The sequence below is a fragment of the Oncorhynchus nerka genome, linkage group LG21, assembly GCF_034236695.1.
Source record: "Oncorhynchus nerka isolate Pitt River linkage group LG21, Oner_Uvic_2.0, whole genome shotgun sequence".
NCBI lineage: Eukaryota > Metazoa > Chordata > Actinopteri > Salmoniformes > Salmonidae > Oncorhynchus > Oncorhynchus nerka.
The window spans coordinates 4,078,330-4,095,078 of NC_088416.1; the positions used below are offsets into that span (position 1 = coordinate 4,078,330).

The 16,749-nt window shown below is 43.5% G+C and overlaps 1 pseudogene; it reads left to right on the top strand.

Annotated features, from left to right (window-relative positions):
• LOC135563663 (VPS10 domain-containing receptor SorCS3-like) overlaps nt 1-16,749 on the top strand; it is a 213,648-nt pseudogene that overhangs the window by 137,613 nt on the left and 59,286 nt on the right.

Below are 16,749 nucleotides of genomic sequence, written 5' to 3' on the forward strand. Positions count from 1 at the left end.
GACAAACTCCAAACTAATTCCTGTCCCTCATTTGATGAATAAAGTAGAAAATGTCTCAGTAACCACAAATGATATGTCAGTGGTTAAATTAAATGGGAACCTGAAAGTGTTTGGGATTTGTTCCAGGAGGTGTTCGGTCAGAGAAGATGTTGAAGATGAATCTAATTGCAATTTGGAGACTGTATATATACCATTCCGTTGTCTTGCTACTTCTATTGTAGTGAACTCTCCACTTATGACCTTGTTCTTAGACACTAGTCTACTTATGTCTTCTACCCTGATGAACACTGTGCATTAGACCATACCAACGCCCCAGTATATCTCCAAACCTGGTCTTACATCACATCATCCTGCATTTTCTCTGGCACCTACTCTTTACTTTCTTGTATTTTAGTCCTTTACTTTTTTAGTATTTGTCCTATGATAATGCACCGTAAGAGACGTTAAAGTCTCTGGCCAGAGGTTCACGGTTCAAAGTTGAAGGTAGAGAAAAGGATGGAGATATCTCACCACTCAAGACTGGAGATAAGATGGAGTCAGAGAGAGAGAGAGAGTGTCTGGGTCCGCCAGGCCTGGCTTGTGCTTTTATCCTTCTTCCTCAGTGTGCACGTTCAAACCCCCACCAAGGATTCTACTGGGCAGCCAGATAGCGTTTGATTCGCTTGACTTACCTCAAGGGCTATCTCCAGCCTGAGAGACAGTTGCACCATGGGAAGGGAAAAAAGGGCGACCATAATGTAATGTAAGAGAAAGACACAGCTTGTGCCCTCACTCTGGAAATGTCAAACATACAGAGCAGATACAGAGAGTATTGAAAGAACACTTTTGATGACACTTTAAGTTAGCATTAAGTTAGCTTTTCCAGAGTTCCTGTTTGCCAGGGATTAGGGTTGCATTATTCTGACTCTAATTTGAAATGGAAAAGGTGTTAATGACAAGTGATTATGAAGTGGAATGCGACCACATAAAGAATTCAGATCAAGATGGAAGAATGTTGTGTTGGGATGTGCCACGTAGTGGGAACATGTGGAAACTAGTGCATTTCTGTTGGTGTGAAAGGTTACATCTTACAAATATATATGAAAAGCAGCTATTTCTCTTGAGATGGTTTAGTTAAATGAAAATAAATATTGACTGTGTTGTGTACGTTTCAGGTGTTTTTGTGCAATAGCCTATGACGGTGGTGTGATCAATCAATCACAAAAAACAATAGTAGTGATAGATGAGAACGCTCTCATTCCACATTTCATGGGAGGTCTTTAATTAAAATTCCAAACAGATAAGCACCTCCATTCCGGTTTAACGAGCATTCACTAAATGTACATTGATTTTAATTAGGCCTCCTCCTGGCAGTGTATAACTAACTCAACTCCTGCTGTAGAGAGAGAGAGAGAGAGAGAGAGAGAGAGAGAGAGAGAGAGAGAGAGAGAGAGAGAGCTATGGAGAGAGGGAGGGATGGAAGGGACAGAGGAAGGGAGGGAGAGAAAGAAAGGATATGATGACAGAGGAGAGAGGCTTGGATGAGAGAGAACGAGCAAGAGGGGAGAGAGGGATGTGTGGGAGGGAGATGTGTGGGGGGGGTGAAGGGAGGACAGAGGAGGGCAGATAGAGGTGGAGGTAGGAGGAAAAATTGAGTTTAGAAGGAAAAGTACTAGCGAGAAAGAGGCAGCATAGGGGAGAGGCATGGGTAGAGGGAGAGGAGTGTTATAGGACAAAGTAGGGAGGTGTCACATTCTGACCATAGAATTGTATTATTTCTATATGTATTCTATGTCTTCTATTTCTTTGTTGGCCAGGTATGGTTCCCAATCAGAGGCAGCTGTCTATCGTTGTCTCTGATTGGAGATTGTATTTAGGCAGTTTTTTTCCCCACTTGTTGTTTGTGGGATCTTGACTATGTATAGTTGCCTGTGAGCATATTTGTAGCGGTTCGTTCGTTTATTGTTTTGCTTTAAGGTTCACATAGCAATAAAGATGTGGAACCCAGATCATGCTGCGCAATGGTCCAGTTATTATAACGATCGTGACAGGAGGGAGATAGAGGGTAGGAGGCAGAACACCACAGGGCAACCTTGGCTTGGCTACCTCCCTGGTTCTAATCACACTCCTTGGATCGTACGCGACAGGGAGCACTACAGAATGATCATACCCGTTTGTTGATACGTGTGAAAAGGTTAAGAACACACAACCTTCTGATCCAGAGATATGGGATAGGATTGTATGTTCGATGCCAGTCGTAGACACTGTTTTAAATTGTTTTGTTTGAACCCTATCCAAAACCTTAACCATTACCTTAACCATTACCTTAACCTTTACCTTAACCATTCAGAATGAGTGACGAAACTTAATCCTTAACTTAGAAATGTAACTAAGGCAATAAGAATCATCATCGCTATAATGGTGAACAGGCAAAGCTCCATCCAGACCTACTCTTTCATACTGTGTTAAGCACTCATTCTGAATGGTTAACCCTATCCCAAACCTTAACCCATGGGATTACACCCATCCACCACCCTGGTCCACAGCCTGTCCTCGTATAGCTCCTCCCACCAGCCTCCATTGGTGTTTGTGTGTGTGTGTGTGAGAGAGACCGTTGCCAAAAATGGTTAAAGCTGCACATTATATTCATGTGTTACATTTTAATGGGAGATCTTCCACCATTTCCCCTACCACCTGAGCCGGCGTAAACATGCTACCGAACAGACTATTTAACAGCCAGCGCATCCCCTTGTTTCAGGCAGGGTTTAGGCATAGTGCTACAAGCTCATGTTGCTTCTCTCTGTCTCTCCCTCTCTCACGCACACACCCACACACAAATGTACTCGATGTACACACACACATACACAGACACTTTTTTTCTCTCACTATTGATTTATTTAACCATTATTTTACCAGATGAGTTCACTGAGAACACATTCTCATTTACAGAAACAACCTGGGGAATGGTTACAGAGGAGAGGAGGGGGGGATGAATCAGCCAATTGGAAGCTAGAAGTAATTGTGTGGGGGCCATTTGAAAGGTGCTTAGTAAATGCAGTTACTGTCAGCTCTATAGCATACATGTCAGTCAAGGCAAATCATGACATGAAAAGGGATCCTGTTTTCCAACGACAGTAGCTAAATAGAACACACACACACCACTCGGGTAGAACCATCAAACCTCTCTTTTTGTGGTGTGTGTGTGTGTGTGTGCCTGGATAGAGCCATCAAACATCTCCCATCTCCCTTTCTCATAATCAAGCCTCTCCCTCCACTTGATGTAGTAGTTGCTTGGCCGCTGACACATTACTAAAAGGCTGGGGGCCTTAATCACTTTTGGATAAAGATAAGCGTTTCGTTCGGCTGCCATTTTGGTGTCATCTGCTCTTATGTTTGCTTTTTGGGGGATCTGGACGTCCGATGTCAGTCATAGCCTTTTTTGTAGACTTCCTACTTGAGGAAGCATTGGATTCCAAAAAAAAGTTATTTAGCGCCTCTGAGGTTTTGAGGTAACGTCGAAGTCCAAATGTAAAAGGCCAGAGACATCAGGTAGGTTCCCTTCTCTAAGCGACACAGGCCTTATTATGTATAGGCACTGACCTGTGACACATCAGCCGGCGAGTGAGTGAGCCCACCCTGAAAAATGATGTAATTTGGAACAATGTCACTCCTCACCCCTGCCTGACCCCATGATGGCCCATTTGGGAGTTGGGGATGGGAGGCAGGAGGGTGTAAATGGCAAGGCAGAGATGGAAGGTATGTCCCAGATCAACCTTTCTCTTTCTGTCTTTCTATTTATTTTTTCTCTCTCTCTCTCTCTCTCTCTCTCTCTCTCTCTCTCTCTCTCTCTCCCAGATTCAAATGGTGCTGTTCCTGGGCCTTCAGAGTAGAGTGTACCTGATCAGTAGTGTGGTTATGGGGGTTAAACAGTGTAGCTACATTCTAAGTATGCAAAATAGAATAGGTACTGAAGTCTTTGAATGAGAGGAATCGCTGTGTAAACAGGCAGAGGTCTCATTAACATACACCTATACAGGTGTCTCAAGAAAAATATATTAAAACAAACGGTCAACTAATGTTCCCCACACTACGTTTATGTTTTAATGATTTTTCTTTGACATGTTCTATAACACAGCTTCTGTATAGTTAATTCAACCATGATGCAACACTGTTGTCACATGCAGCACCAGTTATCCACAAGGACACATTCTGAGGTGTTATTTTATTAGCCAGGCGTTTCTGCCACCCCGCACAGATTTAACACTCCTGGGGGACTAGATACTCATTCAGGCTAATACAGTTAAACTTCTGACTGGCTTGGAGGAGTGGTGAACTATTTTCTCAAAGTCACTAGCGACCTATCATTAGCGCGCCACATAGCTAAAATCAGCATTCAAAATTGCGTTTGGCACTTTGTATTGCTCTTTGTGGACATGGGACATTTTGTTATGCGAATAATATATTTTGCGATGCAACCAGGGTGTTCGGAGGGTAACGCCGCTGACATTTTCTTCCATTCATTGCAGGCCAATTGGGGTGAGTGTACTTGAAAAATGGCCGCAAAGTGAAACTTAGTTCTTTACAGTTTGTGCCATTCCGTATTGCATTGAATCAATTTTCAGTCAACGAAACAGGGCCAAAAAAAGATTGGCATTATGTAAACCAACTTATGTTACAAGGATATGCTGAAAGTTCAGTATTTTTCAAAACCGCCCCTCATTTATTGCTTTCACCATTTGTATTTCGTTTGTGGTTGGGCGAGCAGGGCATTCTCTGAGACATGATTAAGATTTTCATGAGAGTGATACAAGCTGACACAACAAAAGTATCCTCTGGGATTTCAGCTGGTGCCCCAGTTATTCGATGTGAATTTTCTATTCATGCTGTCGTGGAGGGGGACTGCTTCCTGTCTGTGTGGTGCCACCCCCTGGCAGAGGAGAGCGAGCTTGTCTTACGACATCAGGCCCCTTCAGGAACTTGCACACACACACTCTTAAGCAAGAACATGCAAGCGCACACACACACACTATCAACACTCCAAGAAAAACTCAGTTTTGCTTTGCATTTTACAAGCATGGCATGAATCCAATTTTCTTATTTTATGTTATTCTTCTTCTCTCTCTACACTGCCCTCTGGCAGTGCAATCTTGCTGCGCCCGAACCATCTGCTCACAGTCTTAGGCAGAGGAGAGGGTTCCCGGAGTGGTGGCACCATCTCTCAGAGAGAACCATCAGTGGCTCCCCAGTGAGGTCCAGGCCAGTCCTTGGGGCTCTTAACCTTTATGGGATCGATGTTTCCCCCGCGAGACGGTTGCGCTAAAGTGGTCTAATGTGATTAGCATGAAGTTGTAAGTAACAAAAAAAAGTTCCCGGGACATAGACTTATCTTATATGGGCAGAAAGCTGAAATTCTTGTTAATCTAACTGCACTGTCCAATTTACAGTAGCTATTATAGTGGAACAGCACCATACTATTGTTTGAGGAGAGCGCACAATTATGCACTTGAAAATGTATTAATAAACCAATTAGGCACATTTGGGCAGTCTTGATACAACATTGTGAACAGATATGCAATGGTTCATTGGATCAGAATAAAACTTTGCACATACAATGCTGCCATCTAGTGGCCAAAATCTAAATTGCACCTGGGCTGTAATAATACATTATGACCTTTGTCTTGCATTTCAAAGATGATAGGAAAAAATGTAAATGACACGTTTTTTTCTTTCTATCATCTTTTACCATATCTAATGTGTTATATTCTCCTACATTAATTTCATATTTCCAAAAACTGCAAAGTATTTCCTTTCAAACGATATTGAGAATATGCCAATCCTTGCATCGGGTCCTGAGGTACATGCAGTTGCGTATGTCATTTTCGGTGAAAATTTAAATAATGGGTCTAATCCTTAATGATCAAATTCCGGCGTCAACCTCGGAATTAACAACACAACCCGGAGGTGGTAATGTCAATCATTATTGACGCTGTGACCATCTGACTGTTGTGGCATTCATATAAAGACAGTGTTGTCTCACCAGTATCACTCTTTGTTTGTCTCCTCCATAGACGCCATATGTGCCCTGGTTGCGTTAGCCTACCAATTAGAGGAGCATACGCTGAATCCCAAATCAATCCCTTGGCCCTTTCTACCCACAAGCCTCACCTGTAGATCTAAGATAGGTTTAAGCAGAATTTTAATAACTTTTTAACAATTTACCTTCTTAATATGCTGGGGGGAATTTTAGCCATACTGCTTGCACCAACAGTTGACGTCGGAAGTTTGCATACAATTAGGTTGGAGTCATTAAAACTTGTTTTTCAACCACTCAACAAATGTATTGTTAACAAACTATAGTTTTGGCAAGTTGGTTAGGACATCTACTTTGTGCATGACACAAGTCATTTTTCCAACAATTGTTTACAGACAGATTATTTCACTTACATTTCACTGTATCACATTTCCAGTGGGTTAGAAGTGTACATACACTAAGTTGACTGTGCCTTTAAACAGCTTGGAAAATTCCAGAAAATGATGTCATGGCTTTAGAAGCTTCTGTTAGGCTAAATGACGTCATTTGAGAAAATTCAAGGTGTACCTGTGGATGTATTTCAAAGTCTACCTTCAAATGCAGTGCCTCTTTGCTTGACATCATGGGAAAATCAAAAGAAATCAGCCAAGACCGCAGAAAAAGATTGTAGACCTCCACAAGTCTGGTTCATCCTTAGGAGCAATATCCAAAGGTACCACATTCATTTGTACAAACAATAGTACGCAAGTATAAACACCGTGGGACCACGAAGCCATCATCCCGCTCAGGAAGGAGAACCATTCTGTCTCCTAGAGACGAACGTACGTTGGTGCCAAATGTGCAAATCAATCCCAGAACAACAGCAAAGGACTTTGTGAAGATGCTGGAGGAAACTGGTACAAAAGTATCTATATCCACAGTAAAACAAATCCTATATCTGCGTAACCTGAAAGGCCGCTCAGCAAGGAAGAAGCCACTGCTCCAAAACCTCCATAAAAAAAGCCAGACTACGGTTTGCAACTGCACATGGGAAAAGGATCATACTTTTTGGAGAAATGTCCTCTGGTCGGATGAAACAAAAATATAACTGTTTGGCCATAATGACCATCGTTAAGTTTGGAGGAAAAAGGGAATGTTTGCAAGCTGAAGAAAACCATCCCAACCGTGAAGCACAGGGATGGTAGCATCATGTTGTGGGGGTGCTTTGCTGCAGGAGGGACTGGTGCAATTCACAAAATAGATGGTATCATGAGGAGGGAAAATTAGGTGCATATATTGATACAACATCTCAAGTCATCAGTCAGGAAGTTAAAGCTTGGTCACAAATCAGTCTTCCAAATGGACAATGACCCCAAGCATACTTCCAACGTTGTGGCAAAATGGCTTAATTAAGTAAAACAAAGTCAAGGTATTGGAGTGGCCATCACAAATCCCTGACCTCCATCCTATAGACTGTCACGGCTTTCTTCTGTTGAAGGAGAGGCGGACCAAAACGCAGCGTGGTTATTATTCATGGTTCTTTAATAAAGAAACTATACATGAATAGACTAACAAAACCAAGAAATGTGAAAAACCAAAACAGCCCTATCTGGTGCAAACACAGAGACAGGAACAATCACCCACAAACCCCAACACCAAACAGGCTACCAAAATATGGTTCCCAATCAGAGACAATGACTAACACCTGCCTCTGGTTGAGAACCATATCAGGCCAAACACAGAAACAGACAAACTAGAGACACAACATAGAATGCCCACTCAGATCACACCCTGATCAAACAAACCATAGAAACATACAAAGCAAACTATGGTCAGGGTGTGACAGTACCCCCAAGGTGCGGACTCCGGCAGCAAAACCTGAACCTATTGGGGAGGGTCTGGGTGGGCATCTGTCAGCGGTGGCGGCTCTGGTGCTGGACGTGGCCCCCACTTCACCATAGTCTTAATCCACCCCATTGTCCGCTTCCGTGGCCTCTTAACCACGGCGACCCTGCCGGGGCGGCAGAGAAGCCTAGTGGTTAGAGCATTGGACTAGTAACCGGAAGGTTGCAAGTTCAAATCCCCGAGCTGACAAGGTACAAATCTGTCGTTCTGCCCCTGAACAGGCAGTTAACCCACTGTTCCTAGGCCGTCATTGAAAATAAGAATTTGTTCTTAACTGACTTGCCTAGATAAATAAAGGTAAAAAATAAATAAAAATGCACCCACTGGACTGAGGGGCAGCTCGGGACAGAGGGGCAGCTCGGGACAGAGGGGCAGCTCGGGACAGAGGGGCAGCTTGGGACAGACGTACGACTCTGGCTGACTGGCGGCTCTGGCAGAACCTGGCTGAATGGCGGCACTGGCAGATCCTGGCTGACTGGCGGCACTGGCGACTCCTGGCAGACTGGCGGCACTGGCGGCTCCTTGCAGACTGGCGGCACTGGTGGCGCTGGGCAGACTGGCGACTCTGATGGCGCTGGGCAGACGGGTAGCTCAGGCGGCGCTGGGCAGACTGGCGACTCTGATGGCGCTGGGCAGACGGGTAGCTCAGGCGGCGCTGGGCAGACTGGCGACTCTGATGGCGCTGGGCAGACGGGTAGCTCAGGCGGTGCTGGGCAGACTGGAGACTCCAGCAGCCCTGAACAGGCGGGAGGGGAGAGGAGGAAGGCTCTGGCAGCGCTGGACTGGCGAAGAGCACTGTAGGCCTGGTGCGTGGTGCTGGCACTGGTGGCACTGGGCCGAGGACACGCACAGGAAGCCTGGTGCGGGGAGCTGCCACCGGAGGGCTGGTGCATGGAGGTGGTACTGGATAGACCGGACCGTGCAGGCGCACTGGAGCTCTTGAGCACCGAACCTGCCCAACCTTACCTGGTTGACTGCTCCCGGTCGCCCTGCCAGTGCGGCAAGGTGGAATACCCCGCACTGGGCTATGCAGGCGAACCGGGGACACCATGCGCAAGGCTGGTGCCATGTAAGCCGGCCCAAGGAGACGCACTGGAGACCAGATGCGTAGAGCCGGCTTCATGGCACTTGGCTCGATGCCCACTCTAGCCCGGCCGATACGCGGAGCTGGTATGTACCGCACCGGGCTATGCACCCGCACTGGGGACACCGTGCGCTTCACAGCATACCACGGTGCCTGCCCGGTCTCTCTCGCCCTCCGATAAGCACAGGAAGTTGGCTCAGGTCTCCTACCTGGCTTTGCCATACTTCCTGTGTGTCCCCCCCAATACATTTTTGGGGCTGCCTCTCGGGCTTCCTTGCCAGCCTTGTTCCCTCATATCGCCGGCTCCTCTCTCCTGCTGCCTCTACTCTCCTAGCTGCCTCCACCTGTTCCCATGGAAGGCGATCTTTCCCGCCAGGATCTCCTCCCATGTGTAGCAACCCTTGCCGTCCAATACATCGTCCCATGTGTATTCCTCTTTGCACCGCTGTTGCTGTTGCCCGTTACCACGCCGCTTGGTCCTGTGGTGGTGGATTATTCTGTCACGGCTTTCTTCTGTTGAAGGAGAGGCGGACCAAAACGCAGCGTGGTTATTTTTCATGGTTCTTTAATAAAGAAACTATACATGAATAGACCAACAAAACCAAGAAATGTGAAAAACCAAAACAGCCCTATCTGGTGCAAACACAGAGACAGGAACAATCACCCACAAATCCCAACACCAAACAGGCTACCTAAATATGGTTCCCAATCAGAGACAATGACTAACACCTGCCTCTGATTGAGAACCATATTTAGGTAGCCTGTTTGGTGTTGGGTTTTGTGGGTGATTGTCTCCTGTGTCAGTGTTTGTACCACACGGGACTGGTTTCAGGTTTTCACATTTATTGTTTTGTAGTTTGTTCATGTATAGTTTTTCTTAATAAAAAACCATGAACTTCAACCACGCTGCGTATTGGTCCGCCTCTCCTTCGACAGAAGAACCCCGTTACAATAGACAATGTGTGGGCAGGACTGAAAAAGCGTGTGCGAGCAAGTAGGCCTAAAAACCTGACTCAGTTCCACCAGCTCTGTCAGGAGGAATGGACAAAATTCACCCAACTTATTGTGGGAAGCTTGTAGAAGGCTACCCAAAATGTTTGACTCAAGTTAAACAATTTAAAGGCAATGCTACCAAATACTAATTGAGTATATGTAAACTTCTGATCCACTGGGAATGTGATGAAAGAAATAAAAGCTGAAATAAATCATTCTCTCTACTATTATTCGGAAATTTGCGGAGCCCCTAGTCCAACTGTACATGCCTTAGGTTCCTCCTTTGTCCCACCTCCCACACATGCGGTGACAACACCCAGTATAACCAGCATGTCCAGAGATGTCCAGAGATGCAACCTCTCTTATCATCACTCAGTGCCTGGGCTTACCTCCACTGTACCCGCACTCCACTCTACCCCTGTCTGCACATTATGCCCTGAATCTATTCTACCACGCCCAGAAATCTGCTCCTTTCATTCTCTGTCCCCAACGCACCAGACAACCAGTTTTGCTAGCCTTTAGCCGTACCCTCATCCTACTCCTCCTTTGTTCCTCAGGTGATGTGGAGGCTAACCCAGGACCTGCGTGTCCCCAGGCACTCTCATTTGTTGACTTCTGTAATCGAAAAAGCCTTGGTTTTGTATTTGGCTATGGTGTATGTAAACTTCCAACTTCAACTGCACATGGGTAGGATCTTTATTTGGGTCAGGAAAATAGTTCTGCAGCAACAGGAATGTGAATTATTATATGGATTATAAAGATACGTGTTTTAGGTGCTCATACAATTTTCTTAAGGAAGAAATCTAGTTTGAAATTTCAAAGTGGAAATGGACAAACTACATAAGCCTTTTAAAATGTCAAATACTCTACAAGTTTAACATGTCCTACAGGAGTGCATAGGGTTGATTTGGGATTCAGTGATGGAAAAAAAAACACTGAGTTCTCTGGTCTTCTGTTTTGATATCAAGTCTGACCACTGGGTCTCTAGAATATGGTCAGCCATCTTGCTCTGTGATTCACCCGTCACTGTGTTCAGTGGATTATCAAAGACCCCCTTCCCTCCTCGCTCTCTTTCCCGTTCTACAAACCGCTCAGATCAAAGCTATCTGAACAGAGAGACGGACTGAAGGATTGTGCTTGTCAGGGGCCAAGACTGGCATCACTGAGGGATCGAGAGAGAGAGAGAGAGAGAGAGAGAGAGAGAGGGTTCAAAGTGGCATACAGGTTGGCAAAGTGCCCCTTGACTAGTGGCATGTTAAAGACAGAGCCAAAGGGACAATCATAACATGCCAATGTATAAACAAACACCTGTTATTGGTATTAATTCTGGTTTTGATTGTTTTTTATGGAATACGTAGGTTGGTGTTCTAAGAGAATATAGATTCAGTTTGCCCAGTCGGTCATGTCTTCTAAGAGAATAACCTGTGGCATACTTAAATGCTTCTGTTTATTATCTAATAGGTTTGAGTTAAAGGCTTATTACATACTTATAACACCTGTGATGTGTTGTTTTGTTTCCAGTTGATCCTGAATCTGACCAAACTCAAGGACTTTCACCTGGGGAGTGTTACAGAGAGCACCTTGTGGAGGTAAAACTAGTAGCCTTTCTTCATATCTCCTTCTCTGTCTCTCTCGCTTCCTCACTTCCTCTCTCCCTCTCTTTCTTTCCCTCCCTCCTCTGACACGTATTCAGAATCATCATAGGAACATTAGTGCAGTCTCTCTCCACCCTCTTTCTCTTTTCTACTCTCTCTCTCCCCTCCATCTTTCTCTCTCCCTACCCCTTTTCTCTTTCTCTCTCCCTCACTGCTTTGTACAAGAATGCTAGATACAAAGCAGCATTGCACTACTAAGCATTGGGCAGGGTTCCTCAGGTGAAAGAAGACTAGTCTCTACTCTTTGAAGCTATAAGCCATAACCACCATCAATATATTCTAGTACCGAAAAGGTTGAGAGAGAGTGAGAGAGAGAGAGAGAGAGAGAGTGAGAGAGCGAGGGAGAGAGAGAGATATGAAAAAATGAACAGACTTTCCTAATTTAATGTTCTGTGTTTTGTTATTCCAAGACCTACATTTAATGAAAACTATAAAACCCTCTTTTTTATCTGTTCAATTCATATTTATATTATTATCTGTATGTGTTACACATAATACTGCATCATGTTTGACTCCAGTACAGACTCCAGTAATTTGACTTGTTTAGATTGCCAGCTAGAACCTTTATCTGTATGTGGCTATGGGATTTCAAGGTTAATACCTCTCTTCAGAACACAAAACAAATCTGCCCTGTTACGCTCGTTGTTTGAATGAGGAGACCAAGGTGCATCCTGGTAGGGGAACATCTTACTTTATTTCAAATGAACACCGAAAAACAACAAAATACAAAACGAATGTAAAGTTCTGCAGGCTACACAGCAACTATACAAAATCAAAAAAATCTGCCTAAGTATGATCCCCAATCAGAGACAATGATAGACAGCTGCCTCTGATTGGGAACCATACCAGGCCAACATAGAAAATACAGCATAGATTGCCCACCCTAGTCACACCCTGACCTAACCAGGGCGTGACACTCCCTTCATGTTTGAGGAGGTTTTCAGACAGATATTCAAACTAAAATAAGTCTAAGCTAAGACAATGACAACTGGTATGTAGGGTTTTTCCTTGAGGCTAGAGAAAGCGAGCTGGTTTACTCTTTGAATATCTGTGAAGATTAGCAATGTTCTTTAATGGTCCCGTACTGTTGAATGTCAAGGTATGAGTCAGTTGCTGGAAAATCTAAGTGACACAAAATCTTTCAAAATAGATATCCAGTATCTAACCTAAGACATTGTTCAATCGGGAAGCTCTGTTTAAGTAGTTACAGAGCAGAGAACAATCTGCTTCTGCGAGTCAGTCTCCAAGAATAATCCAAAATGAATTGTTTTAGAAAATATATATTTCAACATTCACCGACAGTGAAGCTCTTCAAAATGAGCTACAGAGCAGGAACAAGGATAAATACTCCAGGTGTTTTTGTCAGCATTTAAAGTAATTGAAGTCAGGTGTAGTCATTAAGAAGAGTAAATAGTCCAGGGTGTTAGGAGAACATTGACATCCCCAAGCCTCTGAGATGTGACCTGCCATTCATTCAGCCGAGTCATATCCCTCCGCCGTGAGAAGGCAGTTAGAGCAGTAACCCACCCGTTGTATGAGACATGCCCTGCTTGGCTGGGTTTCTGATACGTCACTGTGACGCTTGCCATAGTGCTGGGATTCTGTAACAACGAAACCAGGGCACAAAAGATCATATTCGACTTTGTTCATATGAGTCCTGTTGGGACTGAGAGACAGAGAGGGAGGTTGAGAGAAAACGTGTAGAAACAGAGTTAGAGAGAGCTCAATCTAAATACTAGTCAGAAACTTCCAGAACATGATAGTTCATACCCATGAATCAACAACTGATCGTACTCATAAACTTTGCTCTGTTTCTCTCTGTCCGTAATATGAATTGTTAATTGAGATCACAGCTATGCTAAAAAGATTTGGGGTCCGGAGAGACCGTTAGTCAGTTTATACCACGGCGTCCATGCTGTTGGCCCACATGGCAGGACAGATGTTGACTTTTCAATAAAGGTCAAGACACCAGCCAACGCCTTCAAGTATCTGAAAGTCAGCCTGTCAATTTTAATGAAGGCCCTGGCCTTAAACTATGGAAGAAGATCATTAATTCCTGTGAATAATATTCAATAGACTGGTCCCATATCTCAATGGGATGATTCAGGGATGTGAGCGAAATGAAGCCGGACTGTACCGTCTACCCCAACAATGATCATTGAATTCTTGCAACAATACTTTCTTTTAAGTTAGTCAGATCTGCCTCCTCTTTTCATCTAAGACTTCTGAGTATCTTCCCTTGGCGGTTGAGCAGTTTATTGCTCCTTAATTATTCAGTCTTATTAAATAGGTACACAGGTATAGACACACAGAAGCTTTGATATACATTGTGCGATGATTTGCGTATTAAACACCCAAGTGGGACATTTCATTAGCATGTGATCAATGGGGAATTTGCTTGGGAGTACCCTTTTCAACTTTTGTGTAGGTGGCCAAAAATGATTTCCCATACTGCAGATCTTTGTTCCTCAGGGCGTTTCTAATATGCTTACCGAAGAAACACTCACAGTATGTACCTTGTCACTTAATCACTCAGTCGGAAGTCTGGAGGGAATTCAGAAAAGTCATGTCATCGGCTGTGCTACTGCAGCAGAGCAATGTGATGTAAAATTACAGCCTACAGATGCCTGGATGCCAGATGCTGACACCTCTTAGAGATGAGCCTGTCTGTATGTATCCGACTTCACACATCATTTCCCTGACTCCAATCCAACTCAACAGGACCAGCATATCGTACATACAGAGGCTGTGAAAACACAACACACTCAATATAGCTAGACGGAAACGTAACTCGTAGCTTTTGACTGTTCAATCCAACATATCTTCTAGGAAAATGTCATTCTTCTTACGCAACATTATTTTTTAAAACTTCAACTCAACAGGACCAGTATTTTGTACAGAGGATGTAAAAATGCAACACTCTTAGCTAACATAGCTGGCAAAATCCTCAACATAACACAACATTCTCAATGTAGCAATGTGTCAATATATCTTCTTAATCAACGTATCTTCTAGGAAATATCATCTCTGCAGGTCTTAGTCTCTCCAGTTCATTAAGACACATTTTCACACCAAATGATCATGATGCGTTTGAGCTTAATTGTTTTTCATCTAATTGGCCTCGTCCTTGCCTCGAGTGCAGTTGTCCCTCCATCTGATAATGGAAGCATGATCCTCTTCCCTCTCCATCCCCTTATTAGACGCTTGATTGAATGATGTGCTGTAAGGTGAAGTTATATGTTGACAACTGACAGGAATTAGTGTTAATAAAAGTGACATTATACAATATTATAATGATCTGAAATGGGATTGCACTGTACAAGTGGATGTCGAATGCAATGGATATCGAGTCTGGTAATTATTTCATGTTGTGAGAAGTGTGAAGTGGTATTGTTAGGTTAGAAGGTTAGATTAATTGTGTAATTGTGAAATTAAGTGAACTGCACAATACAACATGCAGTATTTTCTGGGCATTTGTGTTGATGTGTCTCTGTTGTTGTAGTAATCTTCTCATGTCACAGTGTTCTATGAATATTTTCCCAAATGAAATGTATCATAGTTCAACACATTGTGAAGCTTTCCTGCTGTGAATTGTTGCGTGTCCATTCAGTCCCTAAATTGTTAGAGAAAGAAAACCTTTGAAAATGACTGGATAGGCAGCTATCAGATAGGCTGCTATTTGTTGCCTTACAACCTGGAATTAAAATATATTTTTTTGGGGGGTGGTCTTATCATTTGATTTACACAACATGCCTACCACTTTGAAGATACAAAATATTTTTTATTGTGATACAAACAAAAGATAAGATAAAAAAACTGAAAACATGAGCGTGCATAACTTTTCACGCCCCCCCCCCCCCCCCCCGAAAGTTAATACTTTGTAGAGCCACATTTTGCAGCAATTACAGCTGCAAGTCTCTTGGGGTATGTCTCTATAAGCTTGGCACATCTAGCCACTGGGATGTTTGCCCATTCTTCAAGGCAAAACTGCTCCAGCTCCTTCAAGTTGGATGGGTTCTGCTGGTGTACAGCATTCTTTAAGTCATACCACAGATTCTCAATTGGATTGAGGTCTGGGCTTTGACAAGGCCATTCCAAGACATGTAAATGTTTCTCCTTAAACCACTCGAGTGTTGCTTTAGCAGTATGCTTAGGGTCATTGTCCTGCTGGAAGGTGAACCTCCGTCCCAGTCTCAAATCTCTGGAAGACTGAAGCAGGTTTCCCTCAATAATTTCCCTGTATTTAGTGCCATCCATCATTCTTTCAATTCTGACCAGTTTTCCAGTCCCTCCCGATGAAAAACATTCCCATGGCATGATGCTGCCACCACCATGCTTCACTGTAGGGATGGAATTTCGGGGTGATGAGAGGTGTTGGGTTTGCACCAGACATAGCATTTCCTTGATGGCCAAAAAGCTACATTTTAGTCTCGTCTGACCAGAATACCTTCTTCCATATTTTTGTGGAGTCTCCCACACGCCTTTTGGCAATCACCAAATGTGTTTGCTTATTTTTTCTTTAAGCAATGGCTTTTTTTTCTGGCAACTCTTCCTTAAAGCCCAGCTCTGTGGTGTGTACAGTTTAAAGTGGTCCTATGGACAGATACTCCAATCTCCGCTGTGGAGCTTTGCTGCTCCTTCAGAGCTAGCTTTGGTCTCTTTGTCTATATTTAACTAATTGTGTCACTTCTGAAGGTAATTGGTTGCACCAGATCTTATTTAAGGGCTTCTTAGCAAAGGGGGTGAATACATATGCACGCACCACTTTTCCTTTTTTTTTTTTTTTTTTTTTAAACAAGTAATTTTTTTCATTTATCATCACCAATTTAGGAGTATTTTTGTGCATGTCCATACAATGAAATCTCCAAAAATATATATTTAAATTGCAGGTTGTAGTGCAACAAATGGGAAAAAAGCAAAGGGGATGAATACTTTTTCAAGGACATGTTTGTGGAACTCAGAAGACATCAGTGCCATTGTGAAAGGTATACAGTGCATTGGGAAAGTATTTAGGTCCCTTGACTTTGTTTTGTTAAGTTTCAGCGTTATTCTAAAATGGATGATTATCATTTCTTCTCATCAATCTACACACAATACCCCATAATGACAAAGCGAAAACATGA